The sequence below is a fragment of the Vulpes lagopus genome, chromosome 3, assembly GCF_018345385.1.
Source record: "Vulpes lagopus strain Blue_001 chromosome 3, ASM1834538v1, whole genome shotgun sequence".
Lineage (NCBI taxonomy): Eukaryota > Metazoa > Chordata > Mammalia > Carnivora > Canidae > Vulpes > Vulpes lagopus.
In genome coordinates, this window is record NC_054826.1 from 87,710,024 (window position 1) to 87,734,638 (window position 24,615).

Below are 24,615 nucleotides of genomic sequence, written 5' to 3' on the forward strand. Positions count from 1 at the left end.
TATCCAGAATATATAAAGAATTCCTATAGAATAATAATCAACAGTAAAATAGCCCTACATAAAGTAGACAAAATATTTCAAGAGACAGGGCAGCCCTGATGGCCCAGTGGTTTATCACCACCTTCGGCCTGGGGTGTAATTCTGGAGACCCAGGATCAAGTCCCACATCAGGCTCCCTGCATGGAGCCTGCTTCTCCCTCTGCCTGTGTCTCTACCTCTCTCTGTGTGTGTCTGTCAGGAATAAATAAATAAAATCTTCTAAAAAAATATTTCGAGAGACACTTCACAAAAGAATACATGTAAATGGCCAGTAAGCATATTAAAATGTGTCCAATATTATTGGTCATGAGGGAAATTAAAACTAAAATAAAATTGAGATACCATTTGTCAAGCACTCAGATGGCTAAAATTTAAAAAGAAGTCAATGCCAAGTATTGCCAAGATTTGGAGTGGCAGGAAAACATTACCTTGTTAAGGAAAATTATAAACTGGTATGACCACTCTGGAAACCTTTCTATCCATTTGTGTGTCTGTGTGTGTGTGTGTGTGTGTGTGTGTGTGTGTGTGTGTGTGTGAAATATACATCTACCAGGTGTGCCTGACTGGCTGTCACATAGGGCATGTGACTTTTGATCCCAGGTGTGTGAGTTTAAGCACAGGTTGAGTGTAGAGCTTACTAAGAAAGAAAGGAAAAGAAGAAAGTAGGGAAGGAAGGAAGGAAGGAAGGAAGGAAGGAAGGAAGGAAGGAAGGAAGGAAGGAAGATAACATCTACTACATGACCTAGCAATTTCATTCTTACTATCCACCTGGAGAAATGAAAAGATATGTCCATAGAAACAATTGCACAACAATGTTCACAGCAGATTTGTTCGTAATCACACAAAAATGGAAGCAACTCAATTCCCAACAACAGATACACAGATTAATAAATTGACCATTGAGAATACTTGGTTTAAAAAAAATAAACTAGGGCACCTGGCTGGCTAAGAGGATGTGACTCTTGATCTCAGGTCATGAGTTCTAGCCCCATACTGAGCATAGAAATTATATAAATTTTTTTCTAAAAAAGTAAAATACAGTAACTCTTTTCAAAGTGTTTCTTAATAACAAAGGTAAAAATAATAACTTCACAGAAGAAAAAACCTGGCAGACACTAACTTAACCAGATCTCCAATACAAACATCACAACTAATGGGGTAAATTGACACTCTGAGTCTCCTGATATGATGCACTGAGAAAAATACATCATCACTCCTAGGATATTCCTGCCAAAAAATGCATAGCCTGAATCTAATAATGAGGAAATATCAGTCAAACCCAAATTCAAGGACATTATACAATGCCTCCACTCTTCAAAATGTCAAGGTTATGAAAGAAAATGTCAGACTAAGGGACTGTTCCTAATTAAATAATCCCAAAGAGACCTCAAAAGTAAATGTAATACTTGCCCTGGATTGGATCTTGAACCCAACCAAACCAAACCATACAAAAACAAAATAAAACAAAACAACTATAAAGGAAAATATAGGGACACCTGGTGGAATTTTAATAAGGTGTCTAGATTAGATGTTAGTATGAGAGCAATGTGATATTTTGACTTTGATAATTATACTGATATTCTGCAGAATGCTGTTTTGAGGAACTATATACATGGAAGAATTTAGGGTTAATGGGGCATAAAGTCTACAAGTTACCTCAAGTGGTTAAGAAAGGGAAAGACAAAGCAAATACAGTAAAATGTTAACAATTAGTACCTTGGATGAATGGTATACAGAAATCTTTTGAATTATTCTTGCAGGGGATCCCTGGGTGGCTCAGCGGTTTGGCACCTACCTTTGGTCCAGGGCGTGATTCTGGAGTCCCGGGATCAAGTCCCACATCGGACTCCCTGCATGGAGCCTGTTTCTCCCTCTGCCTGTGTCTCTGCCTCTCTCTCTGTGTGTGTCCCTCATGAATGAATAAATAAAATCTTAAAAAAAAAGATTTAGTCTTGCTTTTAAGTATACTTGAAAAAAAGTTTTCAAAAAAATACTGGTACACACAGCACAAATGAAATTCATGATTATTATGTTGACTGAAAGAAACTAGACATTAAAGTATACATACCATAAAGTTACATTAAGTTCAGAACAGGCAAAACCAATCTTTGGTGACAGAAATCACAATATATTTTTCTATGGGCAGTGGGGGTTGACTGGAAAGGATCTCTAGAAAATTAAGAAAAACAAAACAAAACATGAAATAAGGACCCTCCGATTATATTCTGCAATGAAGCAGGGGGTAGCAAAGCAAGCTCCTCTCTGGCCCTACCTTAACAGATCAATTATTTTATAATCATTGATTAGGTGAATATCTTTCTTCCAGAGGCATCCTATCAGGTAAATGGCATGGAAAAATTTTTATCTTGTTTCTTTTCTTACTGACTTTTTGCCTTAATTTGCTATATAGGTGAAATTTGAGCTCTTAAGGAAACTGTTTCTGATTCTTCTAAGCAAAAATTTTTAAAGAAATACGTGCTTTACTATGTGTAAAAACTAATAATCAAGATTATCAATAGTTCACAATTACTGATCACCTAGAACATGCCAAACACCATGCAAAGTGTTTTGCATGTATCTTTTCATTTAACTACTGTGATTATTCCCATTTTACAGATAAAGAAACTAAGGGTCAGAGAGTTTAAGCGACCACAAGTTTACCCAGAGGCAAAGGCCAGTCCAGAACCCAGATATGTGTTAACCCAGCTGTCCCTATCCAACATATATTCAGTATGTCCATTATTCAGTGTATAGTACCAATTAGCACTACTTCTTCCTATGACAGAGACTGCATTAACAAGAAACACATTTAATTCTTATCTTTGTAGAAAATTAATAACACTAATCTATCATGTGGATCACTTATAGGGTAGCATACTAGCCATGTATCGTTGGTAATGTTGGTAATGTTGGTCAAATAGATTTATGCTTATTTACTGACTTATTTATTCCATTAGGAGTTCAGATAAGGTATGCATTATGTCAAGGCTCTTTTGTGGTTTTATAATGTCTGACAAAATTCACCAACACCAGTACCACCAATACCATTGCCAGAGTGTTTTTTTCTTTCTACTAGAGATCTAATTAATAATAATAAAGAAAACTGGAAAGATAATTTTCATTACAAAACACTTTTAAATGAATGCAACTTGTCTACTGTTTAAAGCCTTCATGTGAATATCACCCTGCAGACAGAATTTCAATTGCAAATGTTTCCTTATTTTAAATATTAGGAAGCTGATTTAAAGTGTTTGTCATACCATTTGAATACTATATCAAAATGTTATGTATATATATATTTTTTTGAGAGGCTGAGTGACTAGCCCAAGTCTATTAAGCCATTTATATACCAACAGATGTAGAATACCTCCTGGTATTATGGAGAACAAAGACAAAAGAAGAATAAAGTTCCTTACAACTTACGACCCATTGACAAGTCCCTGACAAAGTGACTTTCCTTGAAGTTAATACTTGGCTCAGGGCAAAAGGCAATTTTAGCTTAACATCAATCCCACCTCCAGGATACTCTAAGTCTCCTTTAGCATATAAAAATTACTTTGGAGGGCAGTGGGGGTGGCTCAGCAGTTTAGCGCCGCCTTCAGCCCAGGGCATGATCCTGGAGACCCAGGATCGAGTCCCATGTCGGGGACTCCCTGCATGGAGCCTGCCGCTCCTTCTGCCTGTGTCTCTGCCTCTTTCTCTCTCTCTCTCATAAATAAATCAAATATTTAAAAAAAAATTACTTTGGAAACATGCTCTATCTCTACCCCTTACCCTGCCACCCTGCCAAGATATATGTTAGTAATCATCCTCCAAGCATATGGCCCCCTGATATGCACCTGAAGGGTCTCATGACTCTTAGTAATAAATGACCTTTTCCTAATAATCGCTAGCCCCTCAAGGTCCTGGAAACCCTGCTTCCAAATTCCTTAGAGAGTTACACTATCCCTAACTCCTTTCCAACTTGAAAGTATATAATGGGCCACTCCTCATGACCCCAGTGCAGCTCTTTTTGCCCACGGGTCCTGTTCCTGTGCTTGAATAAAACCATCTTTTAGGGGCAGACCCCGTGGCGCAGCGGTTTAGCGCTGCCTGCAGCCTGAGGTGTGATCCTGGAGACCCAGGATCAAGTCGGGCTCCCCGCATGGAGCCTGCTTCTCCCTCTGCCTGTGTCTCTGTCCCCTCTCTCTCTCTCTCTCTCTCTCTCTCTCTCTCTGTGTCTCTCTATGAATGAATAAATAAAATCTTTAAAAAAAAAAACATCTTTTTGCACCAAAGATGCATCAAGAATCCTTTCTTGATCATTCACTGTGAGTCCCAAACTTTTCACATCATTGGAATTATTTTGTTGTTTTATGGAGACACAATTGACACATAACATTATATCAGTCTTAGGTGTACAAATAATGATTTGATATATGTAAATATTGTGAAATGCTTAACAAATAAGTTTTGTTAGCCTCCATCACCTCCCATATTATTTTTTTCCCTTGTGATGAGATTAAGATCTACTCTCCTAGCAACTCTCAAATAAACAATAGAGTTAACTATAGTTACCATGCTGTACCTTACATCCCCAGAACTTACCTCACAAGTAGTAGTTTGTTGGGGATCCCTGGGTGGCTCAGTGGTTTAGTGCCTGCCTTCCGCCCAGGGTGTGAACCTGGAGTCCGGGGATCCAGTCTCACATTGAGTCCCACATCAAGTCCCACATTGGGCTCCCTGCATGGAGCCTACTTCTCCCTCCACCTGTGTCTCTGCTTCTCTCTGTGTGTGTGTGTGTGTGTGTGTGTGTGTCTCATGAATCAATAAAAAAAAAAATCTTTTAAAAAAAGAAACTAGAAGTTTATACCTTCTGGCCATTCTCATTCAATTTCCTCAGCTCCCCACACCCTGCTCCTGGCAACTACCCATCTTTGTTAACTCATTCTTTCACCAAGTTTCTTTCACAAGATGTAGATAAAACAATTTTCATTTGAACAAGGTCTAAGTTTTGTTTCTAATACAAAAGAAAAAGATGCATGGGGAGATTTTCTGTTCTCACACTCTTCCTTCCACCTTTTTGTCCTGACACAAAACCCTGATATTGTTGAATTGTTGAACCAATTCAGAAACTACCTTTCTTTATACTTTTTATAATGGGAGTTTTCTAAATATCTAAAGCCACAGTGACTCCGCTATTTTGTTATTTTCATCACAACACATTTCTAATACAATATCCTTCCTAAACTCTTTCATTCTTTTTTTAAAGATTTTATTTATTCATGAGAAACACACAGAGACAGGCAGAGACACAGGTAGAGGGAGAACCAGGATCCCTGCTGGGAGAGCCTGATGTGGGACTCAATCCCAGGACCCGGGGATCAGGCCCTGAGTGGGGACCATGCCCTGAGTTCGAAGGCAGACACTCAAGCCACCCAGGCGCCCCTTATCTCTTTCCTTCTAATCTCCATACACTAACTTCTGCAGGAATTCTACTCTTCCTTTCTTTTTTTTTTAAGATTTTATTTTTAGGGGATCCCTGGGTGGCTCAGCGGTTTAGCGCCTGCCTTTGGCCCAGGGCGCGATCCTGGAGACCGGGGATCGAATCCCACGTCGGGCTCCCGGTGCAAGGAGCCCGCTTCTCCCTCTGCAAAAAAGATTTTATTTTTAATATCTACATCACACGTTGGGCTTGAATTCATGACTCTGAGATCAAGAGTTGCAAGCTCTACCGATGGAGCCAGCCAGGCTCCCTGAATTCTCTTTCTGAAATAACAATTCACCACTCCTCGTGGCCTTGTTATGTACCTGTGAGTTTGACTTTTATTCTACCCCAGACAAACCAATTAATGAATAAATTTGAATTGTATTCTTTTATCCTTACATCTAGTTTAACAGTTGTGTTTTGTATTGTACATTTTTTTGTTCCTCCCATGAGTCTTGAAATAAAACCCTCCCTTCACTTGGCTAGAGCTAATCTGTGTTAACATTGCTTGCTCCCATCCTGGAGGGCAGGCATCCGTTTCCAACAGCTCTCACATTCTGCTCCTCTGAATTTTCTCACTCATTTAGATATTTCTTCTCTGCCTACGCTGTTTGTTGTCTATGCTTATTTTCTACTTGTGTGGAGGCCGAGGAAATTAAGGCCATTCCACTTTGAGTTCAGCGTTAGCGCACGTCCAGCCATCCCAGGCCCCCGCGAAGAAGAGCTGAACTTTACCTTACTTCAGTTACAGGAAAAAAACAAAAGTTTACAGCTTAATGTCCTAGAAAGCCCCACATGAGCATAAGAACTGAGCCCAGGCCAAGGGCAGGAAGCCCCTATTAGAATGAGAACAGAGCTCAACGCCCTTGAAGGCCCCATATCAGAATGGAAACAGAACTGGAGGAATTGCTCCAGCCCTTCTGGAGGTCCCCGAGACCAGCCCTTAAAAGGAAGCTAAAACCCACCTCGGGGTCCAAGTCCCTGCTCCGCTGTATCAGGTGCCCTTGGGCCCAAGCTGGAGCTTGTAATAAACCCTCGTGTGTTTGCATCGGTGCCGGCTCCTCGGTGGTTTCTCGGATTCGCGATCTTGTCCTTCCCAAGCACAGGTTCAGGTGAACATCATCTTCCCCACAGAATGGTTTCCTCCTTTCCCTTCCTTTCCGGGAGCTGAGATATACTAATCCTACCTCATTCTCTCTGACCATCCCTGTGATGTTCCTCACAGACTTAGTTTCCTCTAAACATTTGCACTCAACGTATTTAAGCCTCCTGAATTCCTCTCCTGACAACCTGCCTGCCCTTTGGGGAGTGCATTCATTCTCACCGCTACGATGTCATTTTGATGGAAATGGTGCTAGACTAGGAGCTGGGAGAGAGCCCCCAAACCAATTCATGGGCTAATTTCTCAACATCTCCAGATCTCATTTTTCATTTGCCAATGAATAGTTTTGTTTTGTTTTGTTTTTTAAGGGGACTGTCCGTTCTGAAGCATTCTGTAGTAGCTACTGAAATCTGCACTGCACATCCTTCTGACTGGCCATTTTCACCCAATGTCCCACTGTTATTGCTGCTGTTGTTTCTCAAGTCAATATGATTAAAAACCAAGCACTTCCTCTTCCCCAACTTTTTTCTCTTTAGTTGGTGCCATCATTCCTTCTTCCTCCCGTGACTCCTCCATGATTATCGCTCTCCTATCCATCTTGTTTTCATCATAGTACTTCCCTCTTCTAAAAGTTGATTGATTTTGTTTTATTTAACACATTGAAATTAACTTCTGTTTTCTCACATTTGGTACCCTTTATAACCTGGGTTTATCGTACCTGTCAAGAACATTCTCCACCACCCCCTTTAACTTTGCACTTCTAAAGCCAATTACTGGGATGCCAGGGTAGCTCAAGCAGTTAAACATCTGCCTTCAGCTCAGAGCATGATCCTGGGATCTGGATTGGAGTCCTGCATCAGGCTCCCTGCAGGAAGCCTGTTTCTCCCTCTGCTTACATCTCTGCCTCTGTGTGTGTGTGTGTGTGTGTGTGTGTCATGAATAAAAAAATAAAATCTTAAAAAAAAAAGTTAAAGCCAATTCCCTAAATGCCAGGGTGTGGGGGGGAATTAGGTCTCTGTCCCTTTTGCTTGAATCTTTGCTTATATAGTTCTCCTCTTGGAAATTTTTCTCCAATTTCCTGTAGACATCTAAATGCCTATTTTACTAATTAAAGCTACCAGAAATAATTTTTTAAAAAACCTCCATATGCAATGAAGGTAGGATGTGTGTTTTCAGTAAAAGAAGGTGTAAGGAATGCATTTTCTGTTGAGGGAAAAGACAGTAATTTTGTCCTAAAGTGAGACTGATTATTTCAGAACGGTAAAGAGGAAAGACACAGGATAAAAACTGAAGGGATACTAAAAATGTTGTAGACAATTTTTGGAAAATGAATCTTTGGAAAAGAACATTGTGTGTGATCAAGTTGGCTCAGACTAGAATAAATTAAGTTTTTAAAAAATGAATGTGTTTTAATATAAAAAGTAAGGTAGTACAAAATTAAAATTTGGTTTTTCTCTCTGTTAAAACAATAAAGTCTCTTGGATTATTAGTCTGTTCTTGATAAGAAATTGTAAAAGGTTTTCCTTTACTTTTTAAGTAATCTGCCCATAAAACAAAGATTTTTGTGTCTTCTCAAAAGAATCTTATGTGTTTCATGTTGTCTTCGTCAGGTCTTTGATTACTTAAAAAAATGGATTCTTAGCTATTAAAAGAGCTAATTTCAAATAAATTCAATAAATAGATAGATAGATAGATAGATAGATAGATAATAGATAGATATAATGCTATTTTATCTGAAGTCTTCTAGGAATGATCCTTGTTATCAACCATGTCACTCTTTTCTGAAATCTTATTCAACTAATTATCTTAGATAATTATTATTAATATGGGAAACAGAGCAGAAGAAAAATTATTGAATTTCCTTATTACCTACAGCCCATTGATTGACAAGTCCTGGAAACAGGCAGAGTGACATTCCTCTGGAGACTTAGCTGCTTTGATGTGGATACTTTGCTAAAGACAACAGGTAATCTTAGCCTGACCCCAAGGGCCCTGTAAGTCCATTAATATATAAAAATTTCTTTGGAAACTTCTTTTATCTCTACCCCCACCACCCCAGATAGATGTTGGCTATCATTCCCCAAGCATATGACCCACTGATATACATCTGAAGGGTCTCATGACTGAGTTTCTACTAAACAGTAATAAATGACCTTTCCTAACAATTGCCAGCCCTCTCAATATCCTGGAAACCTTGTTCAAAAATGCCTGGGAGGCGTATGGTGTCCCTAACCCCATCCCAATGTGAAAGTATATCATGGGCCACTCCTCAGGACCCCAGTGCAGCTCTTTCTGCCCAAGGGTCCTGTCCCTGTGCACCACCTTTTTGCATGAAAGACATCTCAAGAATCCTTTTTTGGACATCAACTTCAAACCCTAACGTCTTTCCTACATCAATTATTGTTAAGAGCTTAGACTTGGCATCTTAGATTTCATTTATGTATTCATTACCCTGTATAATTTGTTAACTGCTTCATGTGAACATTTCCCAGTTTCCTACAGGCATCCTGGGAGATAGGTCATGCCTCTTGTGTCTATCATTTTGTCATACATCTGTTGAGTGGATCCTGTATATGAGTGTCATTATTCAAAATATATGGTTGAAAACAATATAATTCTTAAGGATTCAGTCATTAAACCAAATTTACACAGTGATTAAGTGTGGGAGCCAAGACTTAGCTCCAAATCAGCCCTACTCTAAAACCCAAGTTTTTAAGCTTGTTAATTGAGCATAGTAAAGAGCCTTAGAAAGCCAGCTCTATGACTGTGGGGAGCTGAGGAGATCTATAATGCAATTAAAGTATTTGAAACTATTTTTTCTCAGAGATCGCACTTAAACACAGTGGCACAATACAATCAGTAGTAGGAAGTTCCCACACCTGAGATGATTCAACATTTCTAATATTTCGCAAGTAATGTCTGTGTGTCAGCTTGTGACTTTTTGGACAATATAGTAGTACTTTGGTCTTGTCACACACATTGGATTAATTCATACATTAACAGTAGACCATTGTTCTATGTGAAGAAATGAGTGGGGAAAATATTGTGGCTTTAGAATTTCTAAGTACACAAATATGACACACTTTAAAAACATCTCACCTGATAAATCTGAGTTAAAATCATTTAGAATTAAATATAATTTTGTGATTAAAAAATGTGCATGTGTGCACAGGTGCATATGTGCTTACATGCATGTGGGTATAAACATACACTTAATAAAGAATTTAAGGTTTTGTGTTGTTACTGAGACTCTTTTTTACCTTCCCTCTGCATCCTGTTCTTATTCATCCTGAACTTAGTATAAAACTAACACAGTTCTATTTTTATATTAAGATACATAGGCTTGTATTTCAGGCACACCTGGGTGACTCTGTGGTTGAGTGTCTAGTGATCCTGAGGTCCTGGGATGGAGTCTCTGATCAGGCTCCCTGCATGGAGCCTGCTTCTCCCTCTGCCTATGTTTCTGTCTTTCTCTGTGTCTCTCATGAATAAATAAAGAAAATCTTAAAAAAAAAAAAAAAAAGAAAGCTTGCACTTCAGATACATCACCCATGGGATATATTTCATTTTGTAAAGAAAAAATTAGTTGTGACCATGAAAACAGAGTTTTCTTTTGTATTTACAGGTAGTGAGAATGAAGCAAATGTGAAAACTCAAAGGGAGTATAGGACTGGTTGGTACATTCAGATCCCTGAGAGAGCATGGATATGAGGTTTACACAGCAAAACACACAATTCCTGGGACATGGGTGGTGCTGGCCACCTTTGCCCATTCACTTCCTTAAAACAATCACATCATTATTATTAAGTTATGGAGTGGAGTTTAGATAACTAATGGGACTCTCTCAGAGCAAATAGAACTTAAGTAAATTTTAGATCAGTGATCTTGAAATCCAACTATCCTGAGAAACAATTTATAATATAAAAGTCTGTTTATTCATTTCAATAAACACTTGTTGAATACTGATTCTGTGCAATAATGCTGTAATAAATGCTGTTGATGGGGAAAGTAAGCAAGACTGGACCTTGCCCCCAAGAATTTTGCAGTCTAAATGACAAATTAAAGCATAAATTATAATGTGATATATACTATAGGAAAAAAATTAAAAGAGGCTTTACAAAAGGAGTTGAGAAAACTAAAGACAAGATGTTTACTTCTAGGGATCCCTGGGTGGCGCAGCAGTTTGGTGCCTGCCTTTGGCCCAGGGCGTGATCCTGGAGACCCGGGATCGAATCCCACGTCGGGCTCCCGGTGCGTGGAGCCTGCTTCTCCCTCTGCCTCTCTCTCTCTCTCCCTGTGTGGCTATCATAAAAAAAAAAAAATTAATAAATTTTAAAAAATAAAAAAAAAGATGTTTACTTCTAAATACAGTAAGGATTTGAACTGAGCACTGATTCATGAGTAAAGGTGCTAAAGCTCTGTTTGGAGTCAATTACATACACTGCAGAATAGTTTATGATAGGGTTTCCATTACTCCTCTGCTAAGTTCAATAGTTTCTCACCCCAAAGATGATTAAAATAGGTTTTCTTTTCTTTTTTTTTTTTTTAATTTTTATTTATTTATGATAGTCACACAGAGAGAGAGAGGGAGAGAGAGAGGCAGAGACACAGGCCGAGGGAGAAGCAGGCTCCATGCAGGGAGCCTGACATGGGACCAGATCCAGGGTCTCCAGGATGGCGCCCTGGGCCAAAGGCAGGCGCCAACTGCTGCGCCACCCAGGGATCCCTAAAATAGGTTTTCTATTGAAGTTATTATTCTCTCTTTGGAGATCTAAGGAGATACGAAATGCCTTAATCTCCTAGGCTTACATTACACATGTGGTACAGAATTGGAAGAGCAAACATGTTCATTAATATTTATTTGTAGAGCATGTATGGCTTTCAAAATAGCTTGAAAATTTTTCACCAGAAAACGGTACATGAGTAATTAGCGAGAGGATGGCAAAAACAGTTTCAAGATTCTTATTAATTACGGATGCAGTATAGGAATCAAATCTATTATCAGAGGATTGAATTGAAATATCAAGTTTGTTAGTAATAAGCTCCAAGACCCTGAGCATATCAGTCCACCTTTATGAGATTCAATATTCCCATCGTTTGAAATGATAAATACCTACATTGCAGGATTATCATAAAAATTGAAAGCAAGAGGAAAGAGAATAGACAGAGATCCTATATATCTCTTTCTGTGTTTCTTAGCAAAGTTTAAAATACTATTGTTTCTCACATCCTAAAAGCTGATACTGTTTTTTAAAGCAGATTAATTCTTTGCAATCTATAAAGATCGTGAAGATTTTTTTTCATTTAGTAAAGTATCACATTCTAGGTAAGTGTTTTTGCTAAATATTTGAAACAAGACTTGTTTAAATTTGAAGATGTAAGATTAGCATCTAGTTGTGTGGACTGATTCTAAATAACAGAGGAAACAAGTAAAAAATGTTCTTGAGTTCTTTCTTCAGTACTTTATAAACTTAGTACTTTCAAAACTGAAGTTGAAAAGAGAATTTACAACATGCATCCCACCTACAACACTTCCAACATGTAGGGAGATGAATATGAAAAGAATCAAAATGTCCTAGGAACTGAGTTTTATTCTGAAGACTAGATTTAAGACATTACAATAATAGATGTCCCAATATTGATAAATTCCTAAACTAAGAAGTTCAAAAGAAAGAAGAAGAAAAAAAAACACCTACTCAATTCTACTGTGAAATTTAGGAATAGAACATGATGCACATTCCCTGGATTCAACAATCTGAAACCCACATGCTTTCAATATTGGCTCAGACCTGCTTGCATTCAAGACTCAAACACTTTTGCATAGAATTAATAATTCTCACATTCTCTTGTGAGGGGGCAGGAGGCACAACAGTGCTTACGTACATCTTACAGGGTTGGCAATATACTTGTGTAATGTTATCCAAAGCCATAGAGATTGTTGCCAAGACTATAGTTGATATTAGAACTGTAGTTAAAATGTAGTCATTATGGCTCTAAGAATTCTTTGTAACTGTAATCATCTTAAAATAAAAATGATGTAATTAAAATTTTTCCTGAATAAATATGTTCAAAAAAAGAATTTTCTTGTTGGGCAACCAAATTATACTTGAGGGAAAGCAATTCATAGTAAACGTGATAGTAGAAGTGAAAATTTTAAATCAAAACTACTAAAATTAGAAATTTAGTATTTCATTCCCATCCCAAATATTAATGGTCTTTTTATCCAATACCCAGCTTCAAATAGTGATAATACAAAAACTTATATAAACTCTAGGCATTTTAGGGTCAAGTTGGGAGATAATGCATTCATATAAAGAAAAATATAATGATACAAGAAAGTATTAATGAAATATAGTTTTCATTTTTATTTTTTTAAATTTAAAGATTTATTTATTTATTTATTTATTTATTTATTTATTTATTTATTTATGATAGACAGAGAGAGAGAGAGAGAGAGGCAGAGACACAGGAGGAGGGAGAAGCAGGCTCCAAGCCGGAAGCCCGATGTGGGACTCTCGATCCTGGGTCTCCTGGATCGCACCCTGGGCCAAAGGCAGGCGCTAAATCGCTGAGTCACCCAGGGTTTCCCCAGTTTTCATTTTTAGTGGGCCTTCTATGTGATAGGAGGTTCTAGATATTTTTTAAACATTTTATTGTTCAATCTTCAGCTCTACCTTTGAAAATAAGCTTTTATATTCCAATAATCCAGATGAAGAAACAAGCTCAAAGAGGTAATGTAGCTTGCCTAAGGCTATAAATATATAAATTATACATAATAGAGTCAAAATTCAAGACCAGGTCTGTTGGAGGCAGTCTTGCTTTTTTCCCCATTAAACCATGAGACATACTTACAGTATATGCTATCAGACATGAAAAGATGAGAGAAATGGATTGGCTACCTGTTCCTAAACTGAGCCCTTACAAATAGATAGAAAATAGAGACAGCATTCCAGGTGGGGCTGAGCATGAGCAAAAATATGAAGCCCCCACTCCATACTGATAGAGCTGACTGAAGTTTCTTTTCACACAGCTGAATAGTACCAAAGATCAAGCCCCAGCAGTAAGCATTGGAATAAACTGAACTCTAGTTTTAAACAGAAGGGTATGTTTGATGGTAGTAACAAGCTAAAGGACAGGCTGACCTGGAAGGGAACAGAACAAAGGAAATGCTTTGCAAGTCTTGGTGATTGAGTCAACAAAAAGATTAGAAAGAAGAATGTGTCAAATGCTTTAGCTCTCCATCCCTTCCTGCAGTTATTGTTCTGTTTTTATACTAACAGGAGAGGTATTTGTGTGGCTCTGGAAAAGTCACTTCCCCCTCCCCCAGCCTTAGGAACATTCAATGAAAGACTTTGATTAAACAATGAAAGACTATGATTAAAAAATCTCTAAGAAGGTAGTATATCCCTAAGAAGTCATTTTGAAAGCTAAAAGATCTCTAGGGGGGGATCCCTGGTGGCTCAGCAGTTTAGCGCCTGCCTTTGGCCCGGGGCGTGATCCTGGAGACCCAAGATCAAGTCGCGCATCGGGCTTTCTGCGCGGAGCCTGCTTCTCTCTCTGCCTGTGTCTCTGCCTCTCTCTCTGCATGTCTCTCATGAATAAATAAAATCTTTAAAAAATTAAAAATAAAAAAATAAAATATCTCTAAGGATCTAAGGGTCCTTCTAGATGTGCACTTCAATGATGTTTTGCTTAGATGTCTAATAAATACTCTTGAGTAATTGGGTCCTGGCCTCCCACATAGGGATTCATTATAACTTAGTAAATGTAGAACGCTGAAACAAGTATAGAGATGTCCAATAATGAGTGTTTTTCAGAGCATTGTTTTCCCTTATGATGGGGAAAATAAATTGGAAGAGAATGATGGATGAGAAAGGTAAATTATAAGATATATTACATTTCATATTTGATTGGGGCAAATGAAAAACCAAGATAGCACTCATTTCAGGAAAAGTATTTTCCTTTTTTCATAGATTCAATGGTTTTTCTGGACAAATCTGCTCCACTTGGTGGTGAATACCACTCAGAAAGAGACATTGTATGTCTGACAGCATAGGGAAAAAGCTGATGAATTAATTAGTCACCAAAGCATTAAAATTCATAGCCTATAGTATAACAATTTATAAATAAAAAAATTATAAGAATCAGACTTCTTCCCAAAATGTAAATTCATTTCTGCAGCTAATTAAAATTCAAAGAAAAGCTGAAATAAAATGAGGGGGAAAATCACAATAATTCCATGCATTTTACCCTCTGAGAACAGAACTGACATCTTGAGGGCTTAGGGATAATTTTCTCTTAAGATAATGATGTAGCTGTTTCTAAAATTGCCTCAAGGAGAGATGTCAGTGCTCTCTGAGCATAGTTTAAAGAGATTTTTAAGGAAAATTAATAGGGAAAATAATTAATGAAAAGAAAAAGAAAATTTTGATTGTATAACAACTATAGCAAAACTTAGTGATCAAACGTAGCAATTGAAATAGAAAAAAAGATTAAATCAATGAATATGATCTTTTAATATGAATATTAGAAGTATTATTATCTAGTATTTTAGATTCAATTAGTATTATATTTTTAATAACATTGAATACATTTGGGGCTTACTCAATCATCAAATGTTGACTCTGGAGCCTTTGTGAGCATGCTTTGCAACCAAGATCTCTTAGCTCAGAATAACTTTGACACTTCTACCATTGGTTAAGAGGAATACTGGACAACAGAATACATTTGCACAAAATCAAATCTATTTCTATTGCTAGAGTATACACCCGGAAGCTATTTCTTACTATAATGGTTCAGATAATCCTCAAGTACAAAGGCTGGCATGTTTCTATGATATTCACTGATGACAATAAGCTAAATTTTTGAAGCCTCACCAGAGTAACAGAATTCATCTCATGTATTAGACCAAGTATATAACTATAGGTGTCAGTGAAAATCCTAGGAATAAGGTATTTACCTTATTATGGTGATTAGATTTTTATATAATTCTTGGTGGTTTAAATTGTATAGTTTTCAGTGAGAACCGTGACTTGATATTTTTGTATTTTATAAGCTTTCATAAAACCTCATTAATTAGGGCAGCCCCAGTGGCTCAGCAGTTTAGTGCCACCTTCAGCCCAGGGTGTGATCCTGGAGACCTGGGATTGAGCCCCACATCCAGCTCCCTACATGGAGCCTGCTTCTCCCACTGCCTGTGTCTCTGCCTCTCTCTCTCTCTCTGTGTCTCTCATGAACAAATAAATAAAATCTTTTTTAAAAAATCTCATTAGAGAAAATTGAATTAAAAGAGAAGTTTCCCTTCCCTGTAATTCATCTAAAGTCTTCCTTCTTTCATTACTTTATCTGATTAAATAATCAGTCTTTGTTACACAGTGCAATATAATATATAATTGAAACTACACTTCTTCCCCATCCAAAACAGCCAGAAAAAAACAAGCAGTGCGTTCTTTGTAGTGAATAGTTTAGTTTATAGATGTTGACTTTTCTTCTGTACTTTGTATCAGTGTTACTAAAGCCTTCGACCTTTATGTGATCATGCAAGGAAATAACTTTTTTTTCAATTTAATAGAGATGTAACTCTATTTTGAACCTTTCTGATACAGTGGAAACTACATGGTTCATATTAGCGATCCAGTCTTTCATTTCTATGTTTCTTCCTCTAGAAACAAGAACATTAACTCAAAGTTGTTGATAAACTTGTTTCTGATTTACTATTTATAATGATTGTAAATCATTAGAACAGATAGAAATAATAGCAAAATAATGAGCTTCCTAGTCCACGTCATGTTTAGGGCACTGGTCTATAGGTGGTATTGTTGACATGTTTGGTACTTATAGCTCCTGTAATAGTCAAGAAACAGAGCGGTAAATAACTCCAGATGTCACACAACTACATGAAGAAGTCAGGATGTATACCCAGGCACTCCGGCTCAAATTCTATAATGAGCACTGGTTAGGCTGCAAGAGGCAGCTTCAGCAAACATCAGCATTCCAAGGCCTGAATATTACTTTTCATTTCACAGCAGGATAACTCTGATACTGGCACTCTAATTTAAGAATAAAATAAACATTAAAAAAATAAATGAGCATGTTGACTTTTATTTATTTTTGAGGGGAAAGAAGTGATCAGAAGTGTTTTGTAACATTTTGGCTTTCAAAATACAATTTGAGTTCTTTTCATAAATATCTCCTGACTAGAAAATTAATTTTAAAATAATTCCAAAATGTACAATTTGTAAGAACTTTCTTAAACACCTAATTATTCAGGTTTTGTTTCTTTGTTTGTTGTTGTTGTTTTTGGTTTTTTTTAAGGATTTTATTTATTTATTCATGAGAGACACAAATAGAGGAGAAGCAGGCTCCATGCAGGAAGCCTGATGTGAGACTCCATCCAGGGTCCTCAGGATCACACCCTGGGCCAAAGGTAGGTGCTCAACCACCGAGCCACTCGGGCTGCCCAGGTTTTGTTTTTTTGTACTTTATATTACAACCAATAGAATAGCTCCTTTATAAATCTGAAAAGTAATATAATTCAAACTAGGTCAAACCAGTTTGCATTTTTAGTAGAATATTTGACATTATGCTTTTTTAATTCAAGAATTCATATTGGTCATCACTAATTCAGCAGCTCAAGTTGAAATTCTACTTAGGTTTCCATATCTTTTCAGGTTTGAATTCTTAAATATAAATATAAATATATATAAAAATAAATAAATATATAAATTATATAAATATAAAATATAAAGAAGGAAAAAATATCCAATGGACCAATGTGAGCTTCATTGCTAGTATCATTTCCAACTGCTTTTATTGAAATTAAACAAAGAAAACAAGTTGATAAAGTAAAAAAAGTGGCAAAAAAATGATTCTGAATAAATAAAATTATTCAGGCCAGGCCTACAGTGAAGATAAAACATCCTTAACAGTAAGAAATTCAATGAGCGTAGCAATCATTTGTGCAGGAATAGCCACCGATGACAGGGGAAGACCTGGGTTGTGACTAGTCCAAGCCTTGGGGTCGGTATTGTTTTGTTTTGTTTTGTTTTGTTTTGTTTTGTTTTGTTTTGTTGTTTTGTTTGATTTGAGAGGAGGAAAAAAAGGGATGTAAAAACAGCCAAAGGTTGGTTGAAGCCTGGAAGACCAAGAAAAAACTTTCATGAATATATTCTTGATTAGATGAAATAAAATGTATTTCATGCTAAACAGCATTTGTGTTATTTTTGGCTTATGATGAATACCATCAAGCTAGTTCTCCTTGGCTGACTTGATATACAGAGCTTTAAAGGTTCAGGGCATACAAGTAAATTCCCCTAAATACTTTCTACCAAATGCATCACAATAACTCATAGGAATTAAACACATTTTCCATTCAATGGCACTTTTTTAAAAATTGGATTTGCTATTCCTTATGTAATACAAGCTAAAACATGTTCTGTTGTCCTGCAGGCAGGCATATATTAGAGAAAAGCTAAATGAGTGATGCTTTTTTTTTTAACATAATCATGTTCTTAATCTGTAATTTAATAAATATTCACTGTATTTTGTTTATTGGAAGAATAACCGAAAGTTTTGTCAGTACTTAGTAAACTAAGGGAAATACTAAAGATGCAGGCATTTTATAATCACATAACTATTTTCAGGTGGGCCAGCCAAAAAGTAATCCTTCCATATCTTCACTTCAGCCTAAGAAAATGTTAGGAAGAAATTCCAACTGGAATGACCAACAGAAAGACTGTAGGCTTATAAAGGAGTATAGCTTCACTTCTTGTGTGAAAAAATTTATATGTAGATCTATATACAAGATTATTTAGTTTTGTCATCTGATCTGACCCAAGTCAGAAATGTGAGACAGTACTCAAAGTAGAATGACACATTTCTTCCTGTTTAATTAACTATCCTGTTCATCAAGAGTATGTCCACACTAAACCATTATTTAATATACAAAGCTCTGGCTTTTGCTATTACACATAAATAACCATAAAGAAGATTGCATAAGTAATTAAATATGCTATATAGTGACTCACTGTAGGTTTATAAATAACTTTTGATTATGCACAGAAAATAGGTACATTTGTCACTTTAATAACAATAAATGACGAAAAATACATGTGGGAAATCAAAAACCAAATGATTCACTTTTTCTTCATACAGCAGAGTGTCAATAATTCACACAGATGACACATTAAAACCTGTGATTTCATTCAAAGGAATATCTAAGTAGGTCTAATGTTCACAAGCAGCATACAGGTAATGACAACCACCATTCTGATTATAAGCTTTGGACTCAAAGAGGAATTGTTTTCTTACTACTGAAAGTCACTGGTCATTTGCATTTTTTCCACAGGAATGGTAGGTAGAGATACAAAGTGCCTGGATATTTAAAAAAAAGAAAAAGTGCCTGGATACCAACGATCTTTATAGTTCTACTTTGTAATCTAGTCTCGCTAAAGTTAATACATTCCACTTCTTTTTTTTTTAAACATTGGTATTTCTTTTTTTTTTTTTTTACATTTATTTATTTATTTATGAGACAGAGAGAGAGCGAGGCAGAGACACAGGCAGAGGGAGAAGCAGGCTCCATGAAGGGAGCCCAATGTGGGACTCGATCCCAGGTCTCCAGTATCAGGCTGGAGGCGTATTAGTGGGCTGAAGGTGGCACTAAACCGCGGAGCCACCAGGGCTGCCCAATACATCCCACTTCTTATTAGAGTTGGAAAGGAATAAAAAAAAAAAAAAAGGAAGCAAGGGAGAGAAATCACTGAAGGAGTAATATAAAGAACCAGGAGCATAAGAGAACATGAAATTAAGCTAAAGAAATTATGTTTCAGGATGAAAGATGTTCTCTAGTCTGGGAACAAATTGCCTTTTCAACAATCCATTGAATCTATTGGTCAAGCACTGAAGGAATGTGGGAAAAGACTTACACATGCATGAGACTGTAGGCAGGCATGAGTCATTGGGTTCCATTAGTGCAACAATCTACCCCAGAGGACATCAGCCACATTGTCATAGTCTGGAAAAAAAAATATTTAAAAAGGATGAAGACTGTGAAAAAATTCATTGGATTTGATACTTAGAAGTTTTGGGAATGGGAGAGGGACAAAAACACTGAAAAAACAAACAAACAAACAAATAAAAATTAAAAGAGGAGCAAATAGGAGCCCGGGAACACATTCTCCTCTTGAAGTCCTGTATTGGCAAAAGAAAGAGGAGATACAGGCCATGTGGGAAGAGCTAGTAACTTTAGAGATTTGTCCACTTGTTTGTTTGTGTTTATTATTTTAGGCAGAAGTGACTTCAGCAGTTTTGTTGTCTGAGAGTCAATAGAAAGGAAAATAAAAAAGTTTTAAGAGAGAGAGACACCAATATATTCCCTAGGCAAAGATTGGTAGATAAAAAAGAAAAGGTGAATCCCAGTGCCCTAGAGCTGTGAACTGAGTGAGGTGTGAACAAGGGAAAGTTTATACCTACATGTTAATGATTAGACATGGTAATAATGTAGGAAGGTGTTTATTTGTACAGCAATATAACTGGCACTCAAATAAACTTCCCTGTAAATCTCTCCTGCCTTACATCTCTTTGTAGCTGTGGAGCTCTCAAAGGTTCTGAGAGATTTGCCTGATTTGCCACCTGCCATAATTGGATTATCAGGAGCAATGACGCCATAGGGCCCCTGGCCCTCAGAGCAGGTTCCCTAAATGATTTTCAATTTACTGTCATCCTGATTGAGAGGAAAGAAAGCAAACATGTTCCATAACCCCAGAGTTTAACCCTTGGGAATTTAAGAATACATTTCTCTGTCTTAAAAATACAAGAAAAACAAAAACAAAAACAAAACAACAAAAATCAACAACACCCCTCCCCCCAAGCCCCAGCATGTTACATAGTATTTATAGGGTTGTAGTTGACTGATCTAAAAAGTCAAGTGCTGCAATATAAATAAATGCCTGGACTTTCCCAGTAACACATTCATGCATTTCGTCAAACACTATTGACAATACTACTAATAAACTACATGGCAATCACTGTGTGGAGGGGCAAAGAAAAAAACAAAAACAAATAAAATGTAGTTCTTGACTTTTGATAATTTAGAAAGTTAAAAACAGACTATTGGTTGATCACCCTCCTGACACAGTATTTACATAAACTATTCCCCACATTTTCCTTGCAGTTTGTGCTATGAATAGCTTTAAGGGGAAAAAAAAATTAACTCCTAGCCAAAGAATTTTGTCAAACCAGTAAAATAATATAATCATTTATTTTGTTTTCAAACAGGAGTGGGTAAGAATAAACAAAGTCATCTTTTCACAAAGACTTTAGGAAAACACAAGATTTTTTGATAAATATGATACAGATTTAAGTACCTAGGTTTTTGGCTTCAGTATAAACTTATGTTTAAATAGTAATTTTAAATTAGGCAAAGAATATTATAAGGCAATTCACAAAACAGTAAATATAAACATTAAACCCATGAAAGAACCTTCTATCCTACCAGTATTAAAGATGTGATCATTAAAACACAAAATAAAAATATCACAAGGGGTGGCCCAGTGGTGCAGTGGTTTAGCACCGCCTGCAGCTCAGGGTGTGTGATCCTGGAGACCCTGGATGGAGTCCCACGTCGGGCTCCCAGCATGGAGCCTGCTTCTCCCTCTGCCTGTGTTTCTGCCTCTCTCTCTCTGTCTCTCATGAATAAATAAATAAAATCTTAAAAAAAAATCACAAGATTGATACTATCTAATGTGACATGGATATAAAGAAATGAGTATGCTTATGCAACAGTGAATGGCAAGTTGCCTTAAACTTTGAAGTAATTCGACAATTACTTCATCCAGCAATTAAGTTAATTAAAAATTCATCATGCATTCATAAAATATTTGATCCATAAATATATTTTCAACACTTTTAGTAAATGATATCTCTCACAGTATTCTATGACAAAGGGAAAATGGAAATATTCTGAATGTTTATTAATGAAGATCGTCTGAAAAAATGACATTGTATTTATATATAAATTCAGCTATGTTTTGTGATAGTTGTTAGAATGGCTCAAAAATATGTCATTTCCCCCTTCCTGGGTATGTAGTATACTTTGCAATTTCAGATCCTCTTAGAGTTAGACTTGGCCATGTGTCTTGGTTTGGCCAATGAAATGACACTGCTTGGTTCGGCTGAAACTTATTTATAATTTGTGTTTTCTTTCTCTCTGTCATAGACATAACTTGTTCCAATACACTGAATAAGAATATTATAGAGTGCAGATCCCAGCAACTTCAATAAATACATAGTTGAACAAAAAATAAGCCTTAATTGTTTTAAAACACTGCAATATGGGAATGGTTTATTACTACTATTATTATTATATTTACTATTATTGAAGCATAACCCAGCTTACTATAACTGATAAAAAGTATTTTCGTATTTAAAATATATCCAGGATATACTGAACGGTGAAAAAAGCAAGTTGTAGGAAATATATATATATATTAGAATCACATTTTTAAAAAAACTTGGAAGAATACATATATGTTACAAGAGATAGGGCAAACTATCACAAGGTAGACTTATAAATGTTAACAATGTTATAAATCATAACAATGTTATGATGACTTATAGCGATTAAGAAATTATGAGTATTGGGGCACCTGGGTGGCTTAGCATTTGAGCATCTGCCTTTAGCTCAGGGTGTGATCCTGGTGTCCTGGGATCAAGTCCCTGCATCGAGCTCCCCTCAAGGAGCTTGCTTCTCCCTCTGCCTATGTCTCTGCCCCTCTTTTTCTGTGTCTCTCATGAATAAATAAATAAATTTTTTAAAAAAGAAATTATGAGTATTAATTTTTTCCTATGTATAATTTTATTTTTTTAAAGATTTTATTTATTTATTCATAGAAACACAGAGAGAGAGAGAGAGAGAGAGAGAGAGAGGCAGAGGCACAGGCAGAGGGAGAAGCAGGCTCCATGCAGGGAGCCTGATGTCGGACTCCATCCAGGGTCCCCAGGATCAAACCCCAGGCTGCAGGCGGTGCTAAACCGCTGCGCCACCGGGGCTGCCCTATAATTTTATTTTTTAAAACAAGCAGTTCTTTTTAAAATAAAAAATAATAAATAAAAATGTATCTTGCTCAACCAGAAAAAAATACTATAATTCTATGTTTATTGAAAAATATTACATCTGCATGGGAATAAAATAATCAGTGAAAGTGAATAGCAAGTCCAGAAACAGATTCAAATACAACTGAGTAAAGATAAGTTTATCATTTCAAAGTGTGCAGAAAAGAAATAAGTATTCAATGAATTAGGTTGATATATTGGTTAAATATTTGAAAAAGATTAAGTGAAATTTATACCTCTTCTTTTTAACAAAATTAATTCCAAATTCATTACAGTTATGACTATAATAAAGTAAATCACATAGACAAATAGTATACGTATATGTCTAGTAGATTAGGAACGCCTTCTAAATGTGATGCCAAGGCCAGAAAGAGTTATGAGTAAGCTGACAGATTTGATTACATAATCAATCAGCCAAATCAATCAATAAGTTACAAAGTAGGGGAAGTATTTGTGACACAGGTAACGGTGCTGAGTCAAAAATGCAGGGCAACTACATTCCTAGGTAAAATTAAAGATTTTTTTAAAAAGTATTTTATTTTATTGCTGGGACGTTACGGGCAATCTTATGCCCTTTCTTGGGAGATAAGACTCACAAAATGTGCCTAATGAGCACAGAATTATTTTGTTTTGTTTTAAAGATTTTATTTATTCATTCATGAGAGACACAGATGGAGAGAGAGGCAGAGACACAGGCAGAGGAAGAAGCAGGCTCCATTCAGGGAGCCTAACGTGGGACTCGATCCCGGCTCTCCAGGATCACACCCTAGGCTGAAGTCGGCACTAAACCACTGAGCCACCCGGGCTGCCCAACACAGAATTATTTTGTAAAAGTCACAAGTAATAAACTAGATATACACCCAACAATCTAGATTAATTATTTTTAAATATGAAGAAATAGAAAATTATTAAATAGATCACTATGTCTTTTTTTTTTAAGATTTTAATTATTTATTCATGAGAGACACAGAGAGAGAGAGAGAGGCAGAGACACAGGCAGAGGGAGAAGCAGGCTCCATGCAGGGAACCTGATGTGGGACTCAGTCCTGGGACTCCAGGATCATGCCCTGGGCCAAAGGCAGACGCTCAACCACTGAGCCACCCAGGGATCCCTAGAACACTACATCTAACACAATATAAAATTTATGTAAACCAAATTCATATGTGCATAAAGCACAACATACATACAAAAACACAGACCAAAAAAAAATGTACCTTGATTACTTTTGCACAAATATCTGTGTGGGTGGAGATTAGAAGTATAACAAAAGAAATGGAATATATAAATAAGTAAAAAACAAAAACAAAGGAACAAAACAGGATAGTACTCTGCAGAAAACAACAATAACATGCCAGACTACTGATGAGTACAATTAACTCAATGCACCTGAAGTTAAAAAAAAATCACCAGTGTTTTAAAAATAGGCTAAGACATGAGCTGGTAAATTAATAGCAAAGGAACATAAATAGGTAGTAAGAAGATTAAAAAGAATTCCACTTTTGCTACCAATTAATTACAAATTAATAGACATTGATTTGTGTTTATTTATTGACTAGTTCACCAAGAAATGTAAATTGAGTAAAATTCATAGTACTTTTTACTATTCATAGATAGTGGTAGGACATTTCTGGACCACTAGACAACTGCCAGTTGATACTTGAACAAAAGCACTTTATTGTAACATTCATTACAGAAGCGAACAGTAAGGGAGAAATAACTAACACTTATGAGTTTGATCACAAAGATGTTACATCAAAAATGGAGTATCTTAGGGTTGATGATGTATAGGAGTCTTTCACTTTGTCTCTACTCTTAAAATCTACAATTAACATGAATTATATTCTGCAAAACATAACAATAATAAAAATTAGGATAAAATTAATTGTGAGGAGC